This window comes from Panthera leo, chromosome F2 (assembly GCF_018350215.1).
Source record: "Panthera leo isolate Ple1 chromosome F2, P.leo_Ple1_pat1.1, whole genome shotgun sequence".
NCBI classification, from domain to species: domain Eukaryota; kingdom Metazoa; phylum Chordata; class Mammalia; order Carnivora; family Felidae; genus Panthera; species Panthera leo.
The window spans coordinates 64,871,613-64,888,292 of NC_056695.1; positions in this window are offsets into that span (position 1 = coordinate 64,871,613).

The following is a 16,680-nucleotide window of genomic DNA, read 5'->3' on the forward strand; positions in this document are numbered from 1 at the left end:
TTTTAAAACTTCAGCAAAAACTGATGAAGTAAATATGGCAAAATGTCTGATTGTTCATCACCTCGCTAAAGGGACTAGGACAGCTGTCCTAAAACCTTGGTCTTCAAAGTGTGGGACAAGGGACAGTAACCAGGTAGAGTATGAAGCAAAGCTTGGGACAGACTTGACCAAGAAAGTGAAAACAGAGGTAGCACTAATTTAAAATGTTGTTTTTTTTTTAACATTTATTTTTGAGACAGAGAGAGAGACAGAGCATGAACGGGGGAGGGGCAGAGAAAGAGGGAGACACAGAATCGGAAGCAGGCTCCAGGCTCTGAGCCATCAGCCCAGAGCCCGACACGGGGCTCGAACTCAGGGACCGCGAGATCGCGACCTGAGCTGAAGTCGGACGCTTAACCGACTGAGCCACCCAGGCGCCCCGAGTTAGCACTAATTTAATTCAATCTAATGTATATTTACTGAGCAATTCAGTGCTTATTCCATACAAAGCACTGTTCGGGATTTTGGAGAATTGGAAGGTTGGGAACACAGTTCCTCCTTTCCAGGAAACAAAGTGATGTCTTGAAAAAGTTACAAATTGTGGTAGGAAGGATCAAGAAAGGTCTCCCAGACAGGGAAAGTGGAGGAATCAGGAAGGGAGGGCATGGAGATAAAGACAGTCAATGCATTCATTTATTCATTCACCGAATGCTTGTTAAGCACTGCCCCTCCCTCCACTGGCGCAAACTCAAGCTCTCTCTCTGTCTCTGTCTCAAAATCAATAAAAAAACTTTTTAAAAAGAAAAGGAGAGGGACACAGGAGGAAGAGGGCCATGTGACAACAGAGACAAGATTGCAGTCTACAAGCCAAAGAATGCTGAGAATTGCCAGCAACTGTGAGAAGCTAGAAAGAGGCAAGAAGCATTCTTTTCCCCAGGCATTAGGGAGAACATGGTCCTGCCATCACCTTGATTTCAGACTTCTAGCCTTCAGAACCGAGAGACAATACATTCCTGTTCTGAGATGCTTAGCTTTTGCTACCTGAGTACAGCAGCCTTAGGAAATGAATACATAGGTCACTCTAAGAATAGTGACTCAGTTTAAGATGGAAGAAAAAAAATCTTCCCTGGGCTAGATATTATACTTACTATACCATATCCTACTAACCATATCGATCTACCTGATTTATTTACCTTGCAATTCTCAGAAACCATTTTCTCAACCTCTGTTCAACTACAGCGTCTGGAGGGACATGGGAGGCCGTCACTCTGGGATGAGCTTGATAGGGACAGCATCTAGTCCCTAATTTTTTGTGATCGGTGTGTTCTCTTAATTCATAGTATTTCAACATGACAACATATTCTTAGGGTGTTAATGATGAACCCATCTTATATTGTGCAAACGTCAGTGGAAGCTTTAAAGAGCAATCTTTTAGAGTTTAGATTTGTACATCTGTTTAGTGAGAAGTTATCGCTACACATAGGTTCCCTGGCAACTGAGCTATTTTTGCCTCCAGAGAACCAAAGAGGAGCTGCAGGGTATTTAAAACAACAGACTCCCAACTGCTTGGAATTATGAGTCTGTGTCCTTGTTTAATATCTTCCTGGCCAGCTGCCTCCTGCTATAATGGTCTGGAGCCCTGCTTCCAACTGGGACCAGACACTTGCCCAGTGGCCTGTCGTGGAGGTGGTGGAAGCCAGCCTTCGTATCGATGAGACGCTCAATATGTGTTTGTCACATGAGAGAATGCTGGGAAGAGTCAGAGACGAGCGTTACCTTGGGGATGCTCTAAGGGGTATTTCAATTATTTTCCACAGTGATGACTGATGACCGCGACAACAGCATGGCACCCGGGCCTGGGTGAAACCCTGGCTCAGAGACTCCGGCTGTGGTGTCTCAGCGGGTTTCTTAGCCTCTTTCGTGTTTCATGCTCAAATGTCTTAATTGGTAGAATCGCAAAATAGCGCGCACCCAAACAATTTGTTGTGGGAATCACCTAGGGCAGGGCCTGAGGGATAAGTCGGATGTGGGGAAGGAGGGCAGAGAAATCCTTGCTTTGACTCTTTTCCTTTATTTCTTCTTTCCTTCCCTTTCACAGTCACCCAGGAACAGTGGAGCCCTTTATTTTTTTTATTTTATTTAAAGAGGGTAGGCTTTGGGGCTCCTGGGTGGCTCAGTCAGTTAAGCGTCCAACTCTTGATCTCGGCTCGAGCCTGCATCCGGCTCTGAGCTGACAGCGCATGGGGGCTGCTTGGGATTCTCTCTTTCCCGCTCTTTCTGCCCCTCTCCCCATCTCTCTGTCTCTGTGTCTCTCTCAATAAATAAATAGACTTTAAAAAAGTAAAATAAAGATGGTCGGGCTTTCTTTCTAAAGAGATAGGAGCGTCACTCCCTTTCCATCAGTTCAAGGTGATTAGAAACGCCACTGTCCTGGATTCCTGTCCTCAAGAAGGTGACACATGGTTGAAAAGGATGGATGTGCATTTTCTCAAACTCCATCGCTATTAGCATCATCGCCTTCTCATAACCATCACACCGCCATCACCATTATCAATAATGATTAATATTTACTAAGTGTTTACCGTGCTCCAGGCACGGTGCTACAACCTGTTTATGTAGAGCTCATTTAGTGTCACCAGAACACTTTGAGTTAGGTACTTTTCCTTCCCACTACCATCGGAGAGGCACTACAGCGTAGTAAGTGGACACTGAGTCACTGGGGCTAAACCTGCCGAGTTCAAATCCCTGTCCGCTGTGTGCGAGCCTGGCACCCAGGGCATGGTATTTAATCACTCTGTGCCCTGTGATGCTCAATAAAATGGGGGTGACAATTATGATAAGAGTACCTGCTTTATAGGAGGATTATGAAGATTACATGAGTTGAAAGCATAGAGTGTTCTGAGCATATTTCACAGAGTAAGAATTCAACCAATGCTTGCTATTCTCCTTATCTCTTTCTTTTGGAAGGAGAAACAGACTCGGGGGTTAACTGACTAGACAGAGCTTATGCCATTTTTAAATAGTGGCGCTGAAATCCGACCATCGGCAATCGGATTCTGCAGCTTGCACGCAAAATCTCAACACTCCGCATCTAAATTGAGTTTAATCACTAAAGCCGGCAACCATTAGAGAGCTGGCACCGGGCCATCGCAACCCAAAGGCTGGGGACTCGCACAGCTGATAGAGGCTCGCACCACATTCCCACAGGCTGGAGTAAAAGCGAAATACAACTTTGTTTGGAGATTCCCATGACACCCTCCAAACAGGGTGGAGACGCCCTGATTTAAAACCCTTCAAATCCTGGAGATTGGATTACGGGAAAAGTCAAGAGCAGGGATATGGGAATCTCTCATTTGCTGTTTGAAGTCTGAACTCAGCTGGAGTTTTAAAGGGCACGCAAAAATTCCTCTTTGCCTTCTCTGTCCTCTGGAGTTCTGTAGACTAAGCCTGAGGACAGCCTGTTCTGAGGGTAGATTGAGAGCAGAGGTTGGACACCCAGGGTGGCTTAAGTTACTACCCTGAGTGTGGAACCCAGTCTCTCTGTCAGAGCCAGCGTTGGGGCCGCCCTGCCCTGTAATTAGCTGGGCTGTCGAAATCCACAGATTTGTCAGGCAAGGATTCCCATAATCCCACCCTAGCGCTCACCTTCAGGGTCTTTCTCCGATGCATTTAGCAGCAGCTGTGACTGAGGTTTGACACTGCCTTTTGATGATGACATAAAAGCACTGACTCCGTATTTCATAAGAACAAACACACTTTTCTTCCTCTTTGTTATTTTTTATTATATGCAAACGCTTGAGCCAAACTTTTCTGGACTTCGAGAGTGTTTTTTGTTTTGCCTTTTTTTTTTCTTCTCAAATCTGGCACCCCCAACAACTGCATGACAGAGTTGATTCAGAACTAGTCTCCAAGTCTTCTACTTGGGGGGCCCAACCAAGCCTAAATGAAAACCATCATTGCCAACCCTAGGGGAGCCTAAAGTTTGAACACAAGCTTTGTCATGGGGGCAGGTTGCCAGGGACCCTCCTCTTTGTTACAGAGAGCTCAGGGTACTTAAGTGTTCCAGAATGCCATGTCCTCTGCTAAACCTCCAAAAAGCTATGTGCATGGCACATGGATATATATATATATATATATATATATATATATATATATATTTTTTTTTTTTTTTTCAAAAATGAAGACAGAAGATTAGGTGTCTTCAAGAAACCTTTGTCTAGGCAGTGATCTCTGAACAAATGAAACCACTGTCTACCAAGGGTAAGTCAGATAGCATTAGTGTTTCCCTCAGACCAGATCTCCATCACTTTCACCGACTTCCTTTCCACAGCTTGTAGACCAGACCATTTGGCTTTTTATTCAGAGACCTGGCTTAGTGTTAATGTTTGTCCACTGCTTCTGGAGTTCTGACCCCCCCGACATACAACTCGTCTTCACGGTGTACAAATCATGACTCAGACCCACTAAACAGCCAGGCGCACATGAACTTCAAGAATTACACGTATAAAAAAAAGGGTTTTATAGGTGACCTCATTGGTCTGGCCTTTTGTTTCTAGTTCTCCGTATAACTGATAAAGACCTAGGATTACAAAATATACTTTGCCAACCCCTTTTCTCTTCTGAGCTTTTAGCTTTTCTCTCTGATGTAGATAAACCCGATTGTGTCCAAAGTTTCTTTTGACCTGAAATCATGTTTCTGATTGATATTTTAGTATCTCCCTTCGACAAAGGAGCTTCCTTAACCTCATGGAGGAAGTATTTTAACTATAGAAATATAGCAGAAAAATCAAAGCTCTTGCAATTCTTCCTGATTCTTCAACTAATGATCAATTTCATAGGACATTTTTAAAATTCTAAAATATCTAAAATCAATTGTAAAATCATAAAACCCTGATCATTAATATGGATATTAATCAAGCAATCTGGGACTTGATGACCAAAGATCTCTTCCTTTCTCTTACTCTCCTTTGATTTCCTGCCCTCTGATTGCCACCTTCACAGTAACCCTATGAAGGAGTTCCTTAGGTGTCTATTGTTTTGGGGACTCCTAGGTTTTTTTGGGATTTTTTTGCTTGTATGGGTTTTTTTTGTTTTCGTTTTGTTTTGTTTTTTTGTTTTTGATAAGAGGATTTGTGCTACCTTTTGGAGAATTACCTCCTTTACTTTGTGTACAGAATTGATGGCAATGGCTATTGAAGAGCTCTGCACAATTTCAGCCAAGGAGTAGTCATGTGACCTATCAGAATAAACTCATGGACCAATCAGAATCTCCCTTGTGATAATTTAAAGAAAGTGGGCTGAAGGTCATTCCTTGTGGGAGGTGGGCATGGAAAAGAGTTAAGAATCAGGATGAGAATTCTCCTTTAATGTCTCCACCGTCTTTACCTGGTTCTCTGGTCTTTCCTCATTGGCAACTCCAGCACATTCCTTCTCTGCTTTGATTAGCCAGTCTTGTTCCATTGCAATCAAGAAAAAGATTATTTAAAAAGGAGGAAATTTAGCCTCATTGAGTCTGTGTGACCTACTCAGTGTCACCCATCTTATGAATAGCAGAGCTGGGATTCTAATTCACACCTTTGGCCCCAAATTAGTCCAAAACCTATGCTTTTAACCACTTCAATTTTAGATGCATCAACCTTTTAGATTCTCTAAGCTGCATATTGTTAGATAAACACATATCTTTGTTTTTGGGTAATCAGAGTAACATAAATGGACTCCATTATTTTAACACCCCACAAAAATGTGTTTATTGAGACATGATTTAATGTAATACTATTAGAATTTATAGAAGAAAACAATTGTAAGGAACTTATGAGAAATTGGAAAGACCATCAGACTTGAAGGAAATAAATCTGTTTTGAATTAATGCTGCCTCATTATAGACTTTAGTAATTTTTTTATATTGCTGAGTCCCCAATTTCTTCATCTATACAATGGGGTTATTATGGAAGATGAAGAGCAAATGTCATCATTCTGAGGGATATCTCTGTTGATGCCACTTAGCTTGATTTCTATTAATTAAATTCAGTAAAACACAATTTTGGCCACTTGGTGAACAAATTTGTTTTAAGTGAGAGACTTTCCTGGTTTTGATATCTTGAATTTGGCATTCACTCCCTCAACCCTATGTTTCATGACACCTTCTTTACTAAAAAAAAGGCGGGGGAGGATATTAATGTTTAATTTATAGGCTTGTTCAGTGTTTATGAAATCGTTTATTCAAAACTGCTTGTCATTTGGTAGGCTCTCAACCAAAATGTACTTGTCATTGACTTAAGGATTCTGTATTTTTTGCTAAATTAAGATAACTCTTATGTACTCACTTGATGACTTATTTACTCACATGATCAGCAAATACAAAGTCTTCAGTCAATAAGCATTTCATGGAGGTAAGATATGTTTACAAAGGTAAGAGGGTCACTTGGGAGGCTCAGTAGGTTAAATGTCTGACTTTGGCTCAGGTCATGATCTTGCTGTTCCTGAGTTCGAGTCCCGCGTAAGGCTCTGTGCTGACAGCTCAGAGCCTGGAGCTGCTTCAGATTCTGTGTCTCCCTCTCTCTCTGCCCCTCCTCCATTCATTCTCTCTCTCTCTCTCTCAAAAATAAAGAAACATTAAAAAATATTTTTGAAAAAGGTGAGTAAGATTCAGCCCTTCTCCTTGGGCATATCACGGCCTGTTAGAAAGTAGAGAGAAACTTTTAAATCATTAAATATAGTATTTTATATTAAGGGCATTATTCCTGGAAAATACAAGTGCCATTTGGAAATAAAAGATGGAATCACTGACTCCCAGATGGAGTTTAGCGACTACCAAAGGGCTTCACAGAGGTTGTTACTTCACAGGATGACGTGACAAGTTGAGTGAACTAATCAGGACTGGCGAAATAGTCATGAATAGGAATCAGTTGAATTAAAGTGATTGTCTACTAATTTTTACCCCCAATCAAAGCCTCCATCCACCGTACGATTTACATCTGTCAACTTAGTTTAAACAGGAAAAAAAGAATTTATCAGTGAGTTTAGACTAAACAAAATAAGACAAAGAAGCTGGTCCATACATGTTCTCATTCATGATGGTAGAAAGAGACAATGAGATTATAGCTGGGGCCCATATTTGTCTGACTCCAGAAGTTCAGCTGGACAAAATCAACTCTGAAGAAATAGTTCAATGTTTATATACAGATTCTCACTCAGTTATATTTCTGTAGACTGCTCGTTATCTGGTCTATGAAGGAAATGATTCAAGCATGGAAAGGGAAGGCAGATAATGCCTATGGCATCACTGGATTTGTCCCTTGCCAGATAGTATTCCAATGGAGATGCTTTCTTAACTGGACCTTGTCCAGGCTGGGCTTCTATCCCTGCACTGAGATATCAGCTCTATATGCCCAGAAGTAATGTTTTGAACAGTTTGGAAGGTGGCCATCTGATGGAGTCACGGCAACATAAGCAGCCTTAATCAAGGCCCCAGAAGGTCAATGGAAGCTTTCAGCCCTCTTCACACTCCTTAATCTCTAGCTGTTTCTTCTGCCAAAAATATACTCGGGGAAAACTAGTACTGGTTCCAAATTACCATCCAGTTCCTAGATTCTTGGCAAGACTGGGTGGGACTTCTCCTGGGTGGAGTTGAAAATTAGGCAAGCAATAGCTGTGGTCATCAATGCACACAGAAGTAGCGTATTTCCCTTTTTAAAGTTATCTTCTCCAGATACTCAGAGATAAAAAGAAGGTTGTTGGCTATCAAAGAGAGTAAAAAACATAAAACCCTCTTTGTGTGCTTAAATCCACATCTATGCAATATTGATTAAAACATGGAAAAAAAAATTTAGATCCGCAGTCTGTATATGACCAAGCCACACAGTTTCAAGTATTTCCTTGGGTCTAACATGTGGGGTAAGTTCTTGCTTCATGGAAATGAACAGCAGAGAAGAGGAAAATCCCTTTTTAAAATTTGAATAACAAATGAGCCATTCTTTATACCCTTGATGTCCTCTGTTACCTGTGCTATGCTTCAATTTGGAGCAAGCAGGTACAAGATTTACGAAAGTTGAGCATTTAGCACCATTATTTTATACCTGTATGTACTTAGCAGTATTCACTGGGCACTTTCTATCTATCCAGCACTGTTCTAGGCTCTGAAATACAGACTATACCCCTGCTCTCTGGGTTTTATTCTAGGAGCTGAGAGACAACAGTCAAGTAAACAAATCGATAAATATTTTAGTTTCCATTAATGGTTAAAGTGTTGAGGAGAATCACAGGATGATGTGTTAGAAAGTGACTAGGAATGGAGTTGTCACTTTAGGGAGCAGAATCAAGTAAGGCCTCTCTGAGGAGGTGACCTAAATAAGAAACCAAGCATGCTAAGTTCTTAGGCAAAATAAATAGTAACAGGTAGTGATCTTGAAGTGGAAACAAACTTGTCTTGGTTGAGGAACAGAAAGAGTTCCAGTGCGTTGTATACTAAGGAAGAAAGATGGGAATTCAACAATAGGTCATGGAAACAGAAGGCAAATCATGAAGGACCTTGTGGAGCATAGTATCTCAAGATAAGACACATTTGAAGGATTTGAAGGCTTCTAAGCAGGCATGTGACATGATCTCCCACTGACCGCTCCATGGAAAAATAACAAGGAGCGAGAGTGGAGGACAGATGGATGTCTGTGACAACAGGCACAAGATGATGGCAGTGCAACTAGGGTGTAGCAATAAGGATAGAAAGTGTCCATTAAGACTAAGGGCCCTAATCTCACTTCAGCCATGGTAAAAATGTGAATGCCTCTTGATGCTCAGAACTAACAGAAACTCAAATCTGAAGGATTTTTCTGAATTTCCGATGGCCTTTCCCTTCCATTATTTGTATTGACCCCAACAGCAGCCTTATAAGGTTTGTGGAGGGGAGTTGTTATACTTTTACAAATGAAAAAAACTAGGGTTTTCACTAAGAGTCCACCGGAATATGGTGGAGGCAGGACTCAAATCCATCTGATGCCAACGCCATGCTCTTCCCACTTCTCATCTACCCTGTTCTAGACGTTTCAAAACATTTATTTTGTCAGACACAAAATCGTATTGAGTGCTCTTCTCAAAGTCAGAACATACTAGGCAATTATAACGGTTCACCTGCTTTGTGTCTAAAGGAAAAGAAGGCCACCTATTCCTAGAAGAAATCTTAAGGGCATATAGAAACCAACAATTGGGTGATTTAAAATGCACATTTGAGGTACGTTGAAGGACACAACCAGTGGAATTGGTGGCTTTTGCAAGATTGAAATCATGGCAGGTCCAGAAACGGATGCCCGATCCCATTTCAGTGATACCAGAAAAGTTTCAACTCACCCTCTCACAGGGAGAATGAATTGTGTACTGGCCACACATGAGGCATTTGCTCTGAGGGTCTTACACTTCAGGTCAAGGTCTAAAAAAAGAGCTGGGCATCGGGCTCTGTGCTGACAGCTTGGGATCCTCTCTCTCCCTCTCTCTCTCTCTCTCTCTCTCTCTGCCCCTGCCCTGCTTGTGGCTGCAGCTCTCAAAATAAATTAAAAAATGAATAAATAAACATGAAAAAAATTAATAAAAATATTTTAAAAATAAAAAAATAATAAAATTAAAAATTAAAAACACCAACCGTGAAAGAGACACAAACAGAATTTAAAGTGCGCCGTATCTGTTAAGTTCCCGAGCCCGGAGAAGCTGATGCTGCCTCATCACGTGATAGTCAATTTGTACCATCGTGAATTATGAACCTGGAAACAAAATAAAGATAAAATGCATCCCTGAGAAGAAAAATTCCTTGGTATTTGAGCTAAACGTCCCAGCCCTTTGTTCAGTGGTTTGCTGTGTAAAGAAATTTTAAGAAGAAAGTAGGGAGCAAGTGAAGGAAACAAATTAAGAAAAGGAGCATTGCTTTAGTTGCATTAAAGTTAGTTGCTTAGGAAGGAGGGGGAAAAGAAAAGAAAATTTTACTAAACTTCCATTCTGTGGCAACTTTCTTTCCTAGGGTACTTTTCATGGGCTGTCTTGACACGGTAACTTTGAGATGTGTCACCCCCATTATCCAGATGAGGAAAATAAGAAATGGGATAATTTTCTCAAGTTTAAGTCAATCTGCAACCAAAGCCCAAATACAAAATAAGTCAGACCTCCACACTTGTTCTGGCCTTATGCACTTCCAAAGTGGGTGATATGGCAAAAATTTGTTTTAGGGCAAGAACTTTGGAATATCCATTTTTGACATGTTAAGATATTTCTTAACAGTGCTGAAAATTTCAGGTATTGTTGTAGACTGCCCAGGGTGGGTTTTTATTTAAAATCCAAATATCAAAGCTTATAATTTTCAACCCCTTTTGAGGGGAATGGATCTAAGAATAGCCTCAAAATGTCAGATGTAAGAGTAGAGTAGCTGCCCAGAAATCGCTAATTTGAGGTTTTCTGCAGTATAAAGCAGGCCAAAACATCTGGATAAAAGAAACCCAGATTTGTAGCCAGATGTGCAACCTTGAGCAAAGTGCTAAAATAACTGAATTGCAGTTTGATTCCTTTGAGATAAGGAGCCTGCCTCTCCCTCTCTTTCTTTAGGTCCTTGCCTCGTTCCACCAAAGATTTGAGGCAACTGAGTTGGACTGAATGAACCTCAAGTTTCCTTTTGTGACTATACTGAGAGCTTCACTTAAACAGCCACTCAGTTTTGATCCCAGAGATCCTTTTTTTCCAAGATTTTTATATCCTTAAAACTTTCGTTTATGGTTTTTTTGTTTTTTTTTTTTTTGTCTTACTTGAAGAGACACATCACGTGTTTTCTAGAAAAGCGGGATGTGTCCCTACGTGACATGCTCATGCCTCTGTTCCTTCTGAATAAACATGTATAACTGTGATTCTATCCTGACCTGGTTAAGAGATGAATGTGTTTGATTTTGCCTCCCAACAACCAACTCAATCCAAGATAAAAGGCAACCTTCCCTTTGGCTTATAAAGTAATTGTGCCTCTTTTCAGTCAGTTCTCTATACAATGCCAAATTCTTTCAGAGAATAGGCTCCCTACTCATTGCATGTCTCCCCAACGGATCAGGATTGAACTTCTTGTTGCCCTAAATAGCAGAGCAAAAACATGTCACCTAGGTTTGCTGAAGCCAGAGCAGGGAGAGCTTTCTGACAGCAAGTGGGTGAATTGAACTCTTTTGAGAAGAGCCTGTTTCTGTAGCCCACAGGCTGAGCCATAATGAACCTGAAGGCTTCTCCCCCTTAACCCCTGATGTCTCCACACCTGGAGCTGATTACTCAAGAAATAAGGAGCTTTAAGCTTTGCATGTTTTTTCTAGATCTTGAAAGAACACAAATCCAACTTGTGGTGTCAGGAATTATATACTGGCGTTACCTAAACTATATACTGCAGGATAACAATGTTAATCCAGACGTTAGTCAACATCGCCATGGAATGGATGCCATAGTCATCTAAGTGTAGGAACTTTATGTGATGAGCCTCTCTTACAGATTCATAAAACTCATCAGCACATTGAGGTTTCTGAGAATGTCTGCAATAAAGAAACTTGACTAAGGTAAAAAGCAACATGTGTACACGAGGGAGCAACACTACTTTAGTGGGACCACAAAAAATAGTAGGATTATGGACTGCAAGAGAGGACATAAACAGATGATTAGCCTTGAATGCATTCGTAAAGATGTGATGCTTTTATCTTGCTGACAATGAGATGAAATTAAACCTTTTATTCAGAGTTAGGTCTTAGGAGAAGTTTGACAGAAATGTAGAGACTCCATTGGATGAAACAGAAATGAGGAAAAGAGGTAGTCGGGAAGTGTTTTTAACAGTTCAGGCAAGATATACAGAATGTCTTAAGTAGGGTGAGAGACGAAGTTGAGTGACATGGCAAGGGAGGGGCGGGCAGGAATCAAATGGTTGTTGTGACCAGCTGGTTATATGGCATATGAAAGAAGCTGAAAGATGGTATTTGGATACCTGGAGGGAGACCTACAGGGAACAGGATGAAAGGAGCCAAGTGCCTGGAAGAGCAATACCAGTTTATTATAAGCACACGTGAACCAAATCATACTTGTTTATGTGGGACGTTCAAATCCAAACCTCCACCATGTAGCTCAGTTTGCAATGTTAGACCCCCATCCAAAATTATCCGCAGGTACCGTGATCTATCACATTCAAACACTTCATCCTAGTATTTCTCCCTGTTGGGTTATGGTCTTCTATGATGTACCTTCAGATGTTCTTTCTATAGCTAAATCTGAACTCTTGGTTAAATACTGCCCACACTTTAATTAAACTTGTTAATTCTGTGGAAAGGAACACATATCAAAATCACACCACATTCTTTTCATCTGGAAAGTCTTCAGTCCCCATAAAGCCACACAACCTTAAAGAATCACCCCAGTGCCACACTATGTTGAAGCCTATCTTTACAGAACTACTCATTCACCTCATTCCTTCTTTTTATATCCCCATGCCATTCTTTATACCTTTATTATTCCATTTTGCACCAAATGTTTGTGTAATCACCATATCCTTCTTAATTATAACCTCTTTGAGTATAAATTTTGATTTCTGGCTCATAAGAGGTGCTCAGTAAACTTCATTAAAACCAGGTATCTGCCGGGCGCCTGGGTGGCTCGGTCGGTTGGGCGTCCGACTTCAGCTCAGGTCATGATCTCACAGACCGTGAGTTCGAGCCCCACGTCGGGCTCTGGGCTGATGGCTCAGAGCCTGGAGCCTGCTTCCGATTCTGTGTCTCCCTCTCTGTCTGCCCCTCCCCCGTTCATGCTCTGTCTCAAAAATAAACGTACAAACAAACAAAAAACCAGGTATCTGCCAACATCCATATTTGATACTAAATGTAGAAAGCTCAACAGGAAAATGCAAATATTTGAAATGATAGTTATCATAGGGATGATACTTAGTCTGAGGAAACCAATACACTAGATTAGAGCAATGCTTCTCAAACTCTAATGTGAGTAAAATCATTTATAGATCTTTTTTTTTGTTTAAGTTTATTTATTTATTGGGGCATCTGGGTGGCTCAGTTAAGCATCCAACTTTGGCTAGGTCATGATCTCACATTCTTGGGTTGGAGCCCTGCATTGGGCTCTGTGCTGACAGCTCAGAGCCTGGAGCCTGCTTTGGATTCTGTGTGTCTGTCTCTCTCTGCCCCTTTCCCATTCATGCTCTCTCTCTCTCTCTCTTTCTTAAAAGTCAATAAACAATAAAAAAAATTTTTCAAGTGTATTTATTTATTTTGAGAGAGACAGTGCGAGTGGTGGAGGGCAAAGAGAGGGAGAAAGAAAACCGAAGCAGGGCTTGAACCCACAAAGCCGTGAGATCATGACCTGAGCCAAAACCAAGAGCTGGACGCTTAACCAACTCAGCCACCCAGGTGCCCGCATCTAGGAATCTTAAGCAGGTTCTGGGGCCCAGCCCAAGATTTTGATTCAGTGCGTCTGGGGCAGGGCACGCATTTGCATTTCTTTTTTTTTTTTTCCCTTAAAGTTTATTTATCTATTTTGAGGGAGAGAGAGTGTGTGCACAAGCAGGGGAAGGGGCAGAGGGAGGAGAGAGAGAATCTTAAGCAGGCTCCATGCCCAGCACAGAGACCAGTACAGGGCTTCATCTCACAAACCATAAGATCATGACCTGAGCCAAAATCAAGAGTCATGCACTTAACAGACTGAGCCACCCGGGCGCCCCATGCATTTTCATTTCTAACCAAATTCCAGGCGCTGCTTGTGCTGCTGGACCACGGACGGCACCCTGAGTATAAACTGTTTAAAAGGTAATTCTGACATCAGAATGCCTGGACCTAAATTCCACCATCACAATTTAATAGCTTTATGGTCTCAAGATATCAACTCTAAGCCTCAAATTCCTCACCTGTAAGTGGCAAAAATAGTGGAACCCCTTCAGACTGATAGAGCTAAAATAGCCCGTCTGTACAATGTGCTCTGGCAGTACCTGATGCATGGTATGTGCTCGAAACTTAGATGTTGGTGTATTTAATGGTACAGATGAGTCAGTAGATTCCTATAGAGTAATAAGCGTCTTTAAACCATGGCCGGCAGGCCAGATCTGGCTCGTTGCCTGTTTTAGAAATGCTGGTAAACTAGGAATAGTTTTAAGATATTTAAATGACTAAAAAATATTCAAAAGAATACTTCAAAATGCATGCAAATTATAAATTCAAACGTCAGTGTCCATAATGTGTTATTGGAAGCTGGCCACACGCATTGGTTGGCATATTGCCTATGGATGCTTTTGTAGTCCAAAAGAAGAGAAGAGTGGTCACATGACAGACCACCCAGCCAGAAAAGGCTACCCTGTATACTGGCTCGTTATGTTAACTTTGCCAGCCTCTAACAGAGCACCAAGTGACTTTATCAGTGAATCACTGGTCACTGAGATTAGAACCATCACTGGAGTGGCAATAATGGTCAGTGGCTTAACGTTGTTTTATATTGTGTGTGTGTGTGTGTGTGTGTGTGTGTATAATGTAACTGTGCCAAAGTAATGAGAGATTCTCAGGAACTAAATAATAAAATCAGGAAGCAAGATGAATTTGAGGGATGAGTGGCAAAATGGATTAGCATCAGAGTTCCTCAAACCAGGAAATGCTATTAGATGCCCCGACCCACTTTTTTAAAAAAAGCAATATTTATTGTCCTTTTTCTGATTATAAAAACAATACAGGATCATGGTATTTGGAAAATACACAAATGTATACAGTATAGAAACCTGTGATATTCCCAATAGTAGAGATGATATTTAAACATGTTTCTTTTTACAAATTTGAGATGTTACTGTACAAAATGGTTATAAAATTTTAATGTAACATTTTTCCAATATCCTCATGTTCTCTGAAAACATTTTAATGGGCAATAATGTTACATTGTTTGAAAATGCCATAATTCATTTAATTATTGCCCTCTATTGGAGTTCAAGTTATTTTTAAGATTTTGTTATTATTTATAATAATAAAGTTGCTTATGAATTTTCTGAAAATCTGTGATTTTTTTCTCCACTATGATAAATTATTATAATAAAATAATTTTTGTCTAAATTTGGGATGCTTCCAAGGGAAATATAAGATTAAAGAAAAGGCAAGATTATATTAACTGAATCTCTCTCTCTCTCTCGCTCCTCTGTTTTCCAGATTTCCAAACCACACTAATTTGAGGGATTTCTGCTTCATCATTAGTAACATGAAATGATTTCTATTACCTTTTACCAAGTATGTTTGTTTATTTTCTATATACCTCATTCTTAAATCTATTCCACTACCATCAGGAAAACAGAGGTTTTGTTTCATTTGAAATTTCCCCTTCCCTTAGAAAAAAAGGCAATACTCTTATCAAAAATATTTTATTTACAAAAAATCAATTATACTATACATCCTATACTGGAAATACATTGAATAATTGCTACAATAAATACAGGCAATTAATTCAATCTTTTATAAGAATGAGAGAATTTGACATTTGAAAGTTATCAAAGCTTAACTTAGAACATAAATAGTTAAAAAGGCAAACTCAAGTTTTAGTTTCATTTATTGGCATGCTGTGTTTTTTTTCCCACAAACTCTCCCATCAGTGAGTTTGAGTTGCAGAATGGTATGTACCTTTTGTACTCCGAAGGTAGAATGTGCAGCTTTTTCTTAAGCAGGACAGATGGAACGTAGGCATCTGCACGGAAAGGAAGCAGAATGACAGAGGCACATAGTTGAACCCTTTGCCACATTCACACTCTGCCTCGTCACAACATTTTCTATGCGACGACTCATGTGTTCGATTGTGTTTAACACAGGTCTACACAGCACCAGCTACAAGGCAAGATGGGTCATGTCAAATGTCAAACTGGGTAACTGAGGCCCTTGGAGTAGCTAAATTAGCCGGGTTAGGGGTACCTGGTCCATCAATTTCTTTTATGTGCCAATTCTTGATATACTTATTAAACCTTGATATTATTTTTACTATGTAAACATACCTAGGTAGGCCAATAACAAGACAGATGAAGCAATTATCTGCATAAATTCAGAAAAAAAATCCTCCCTAGAAAGTAGAAGAGGAACTTAAATGTGTCAATGTTCATATCTATAGGCTTTACACTTATTAAAATGTATCCAACTCACCAGTGTAAACCTCATGGTAACATGTAAAGTGAACTGGTAAGCTGGAAAAAAAAAAAAAAAGACCAGTAAATTATGTTCAATATGTGGACAGCATCTGGTGAATTCAGGCCACAGAACAAAATGACGAACTGCATTGTATTTGTTTGTCCAAATAATACAGATAATTTTTTTCCACTTTCCATTGTACTCAGCCTGAGAAAACACTGCCAGAAACCCCAAAGGTTATTAATCTCTGATACCCATGTTTTGTCCAGTGCTGATGCCTAGTGTTTTCTTTCAAGGACTAGCATTCCCTTCTTTTTTTTAAATCTTATGAAAAATTGCACTTTTCTACCCCTTTGGCCTTGATTTTCTGATTTTCCTTTTATTTTGTACACCTAAGTACGTATTTCTACTTCCAAAGTGTGACAGGTATATTGGCCTTTTCTAAAAGAAATGAAAAGAAGTTAAAATATTGAAAGTTTAAATATTTTTCACAGAAAGAAACTATTCCATTTTAAAAGGTAGAGAGAGAGAGAGAGAAATATTTTATTCTTTCTATCATGAACAACATCAGTCA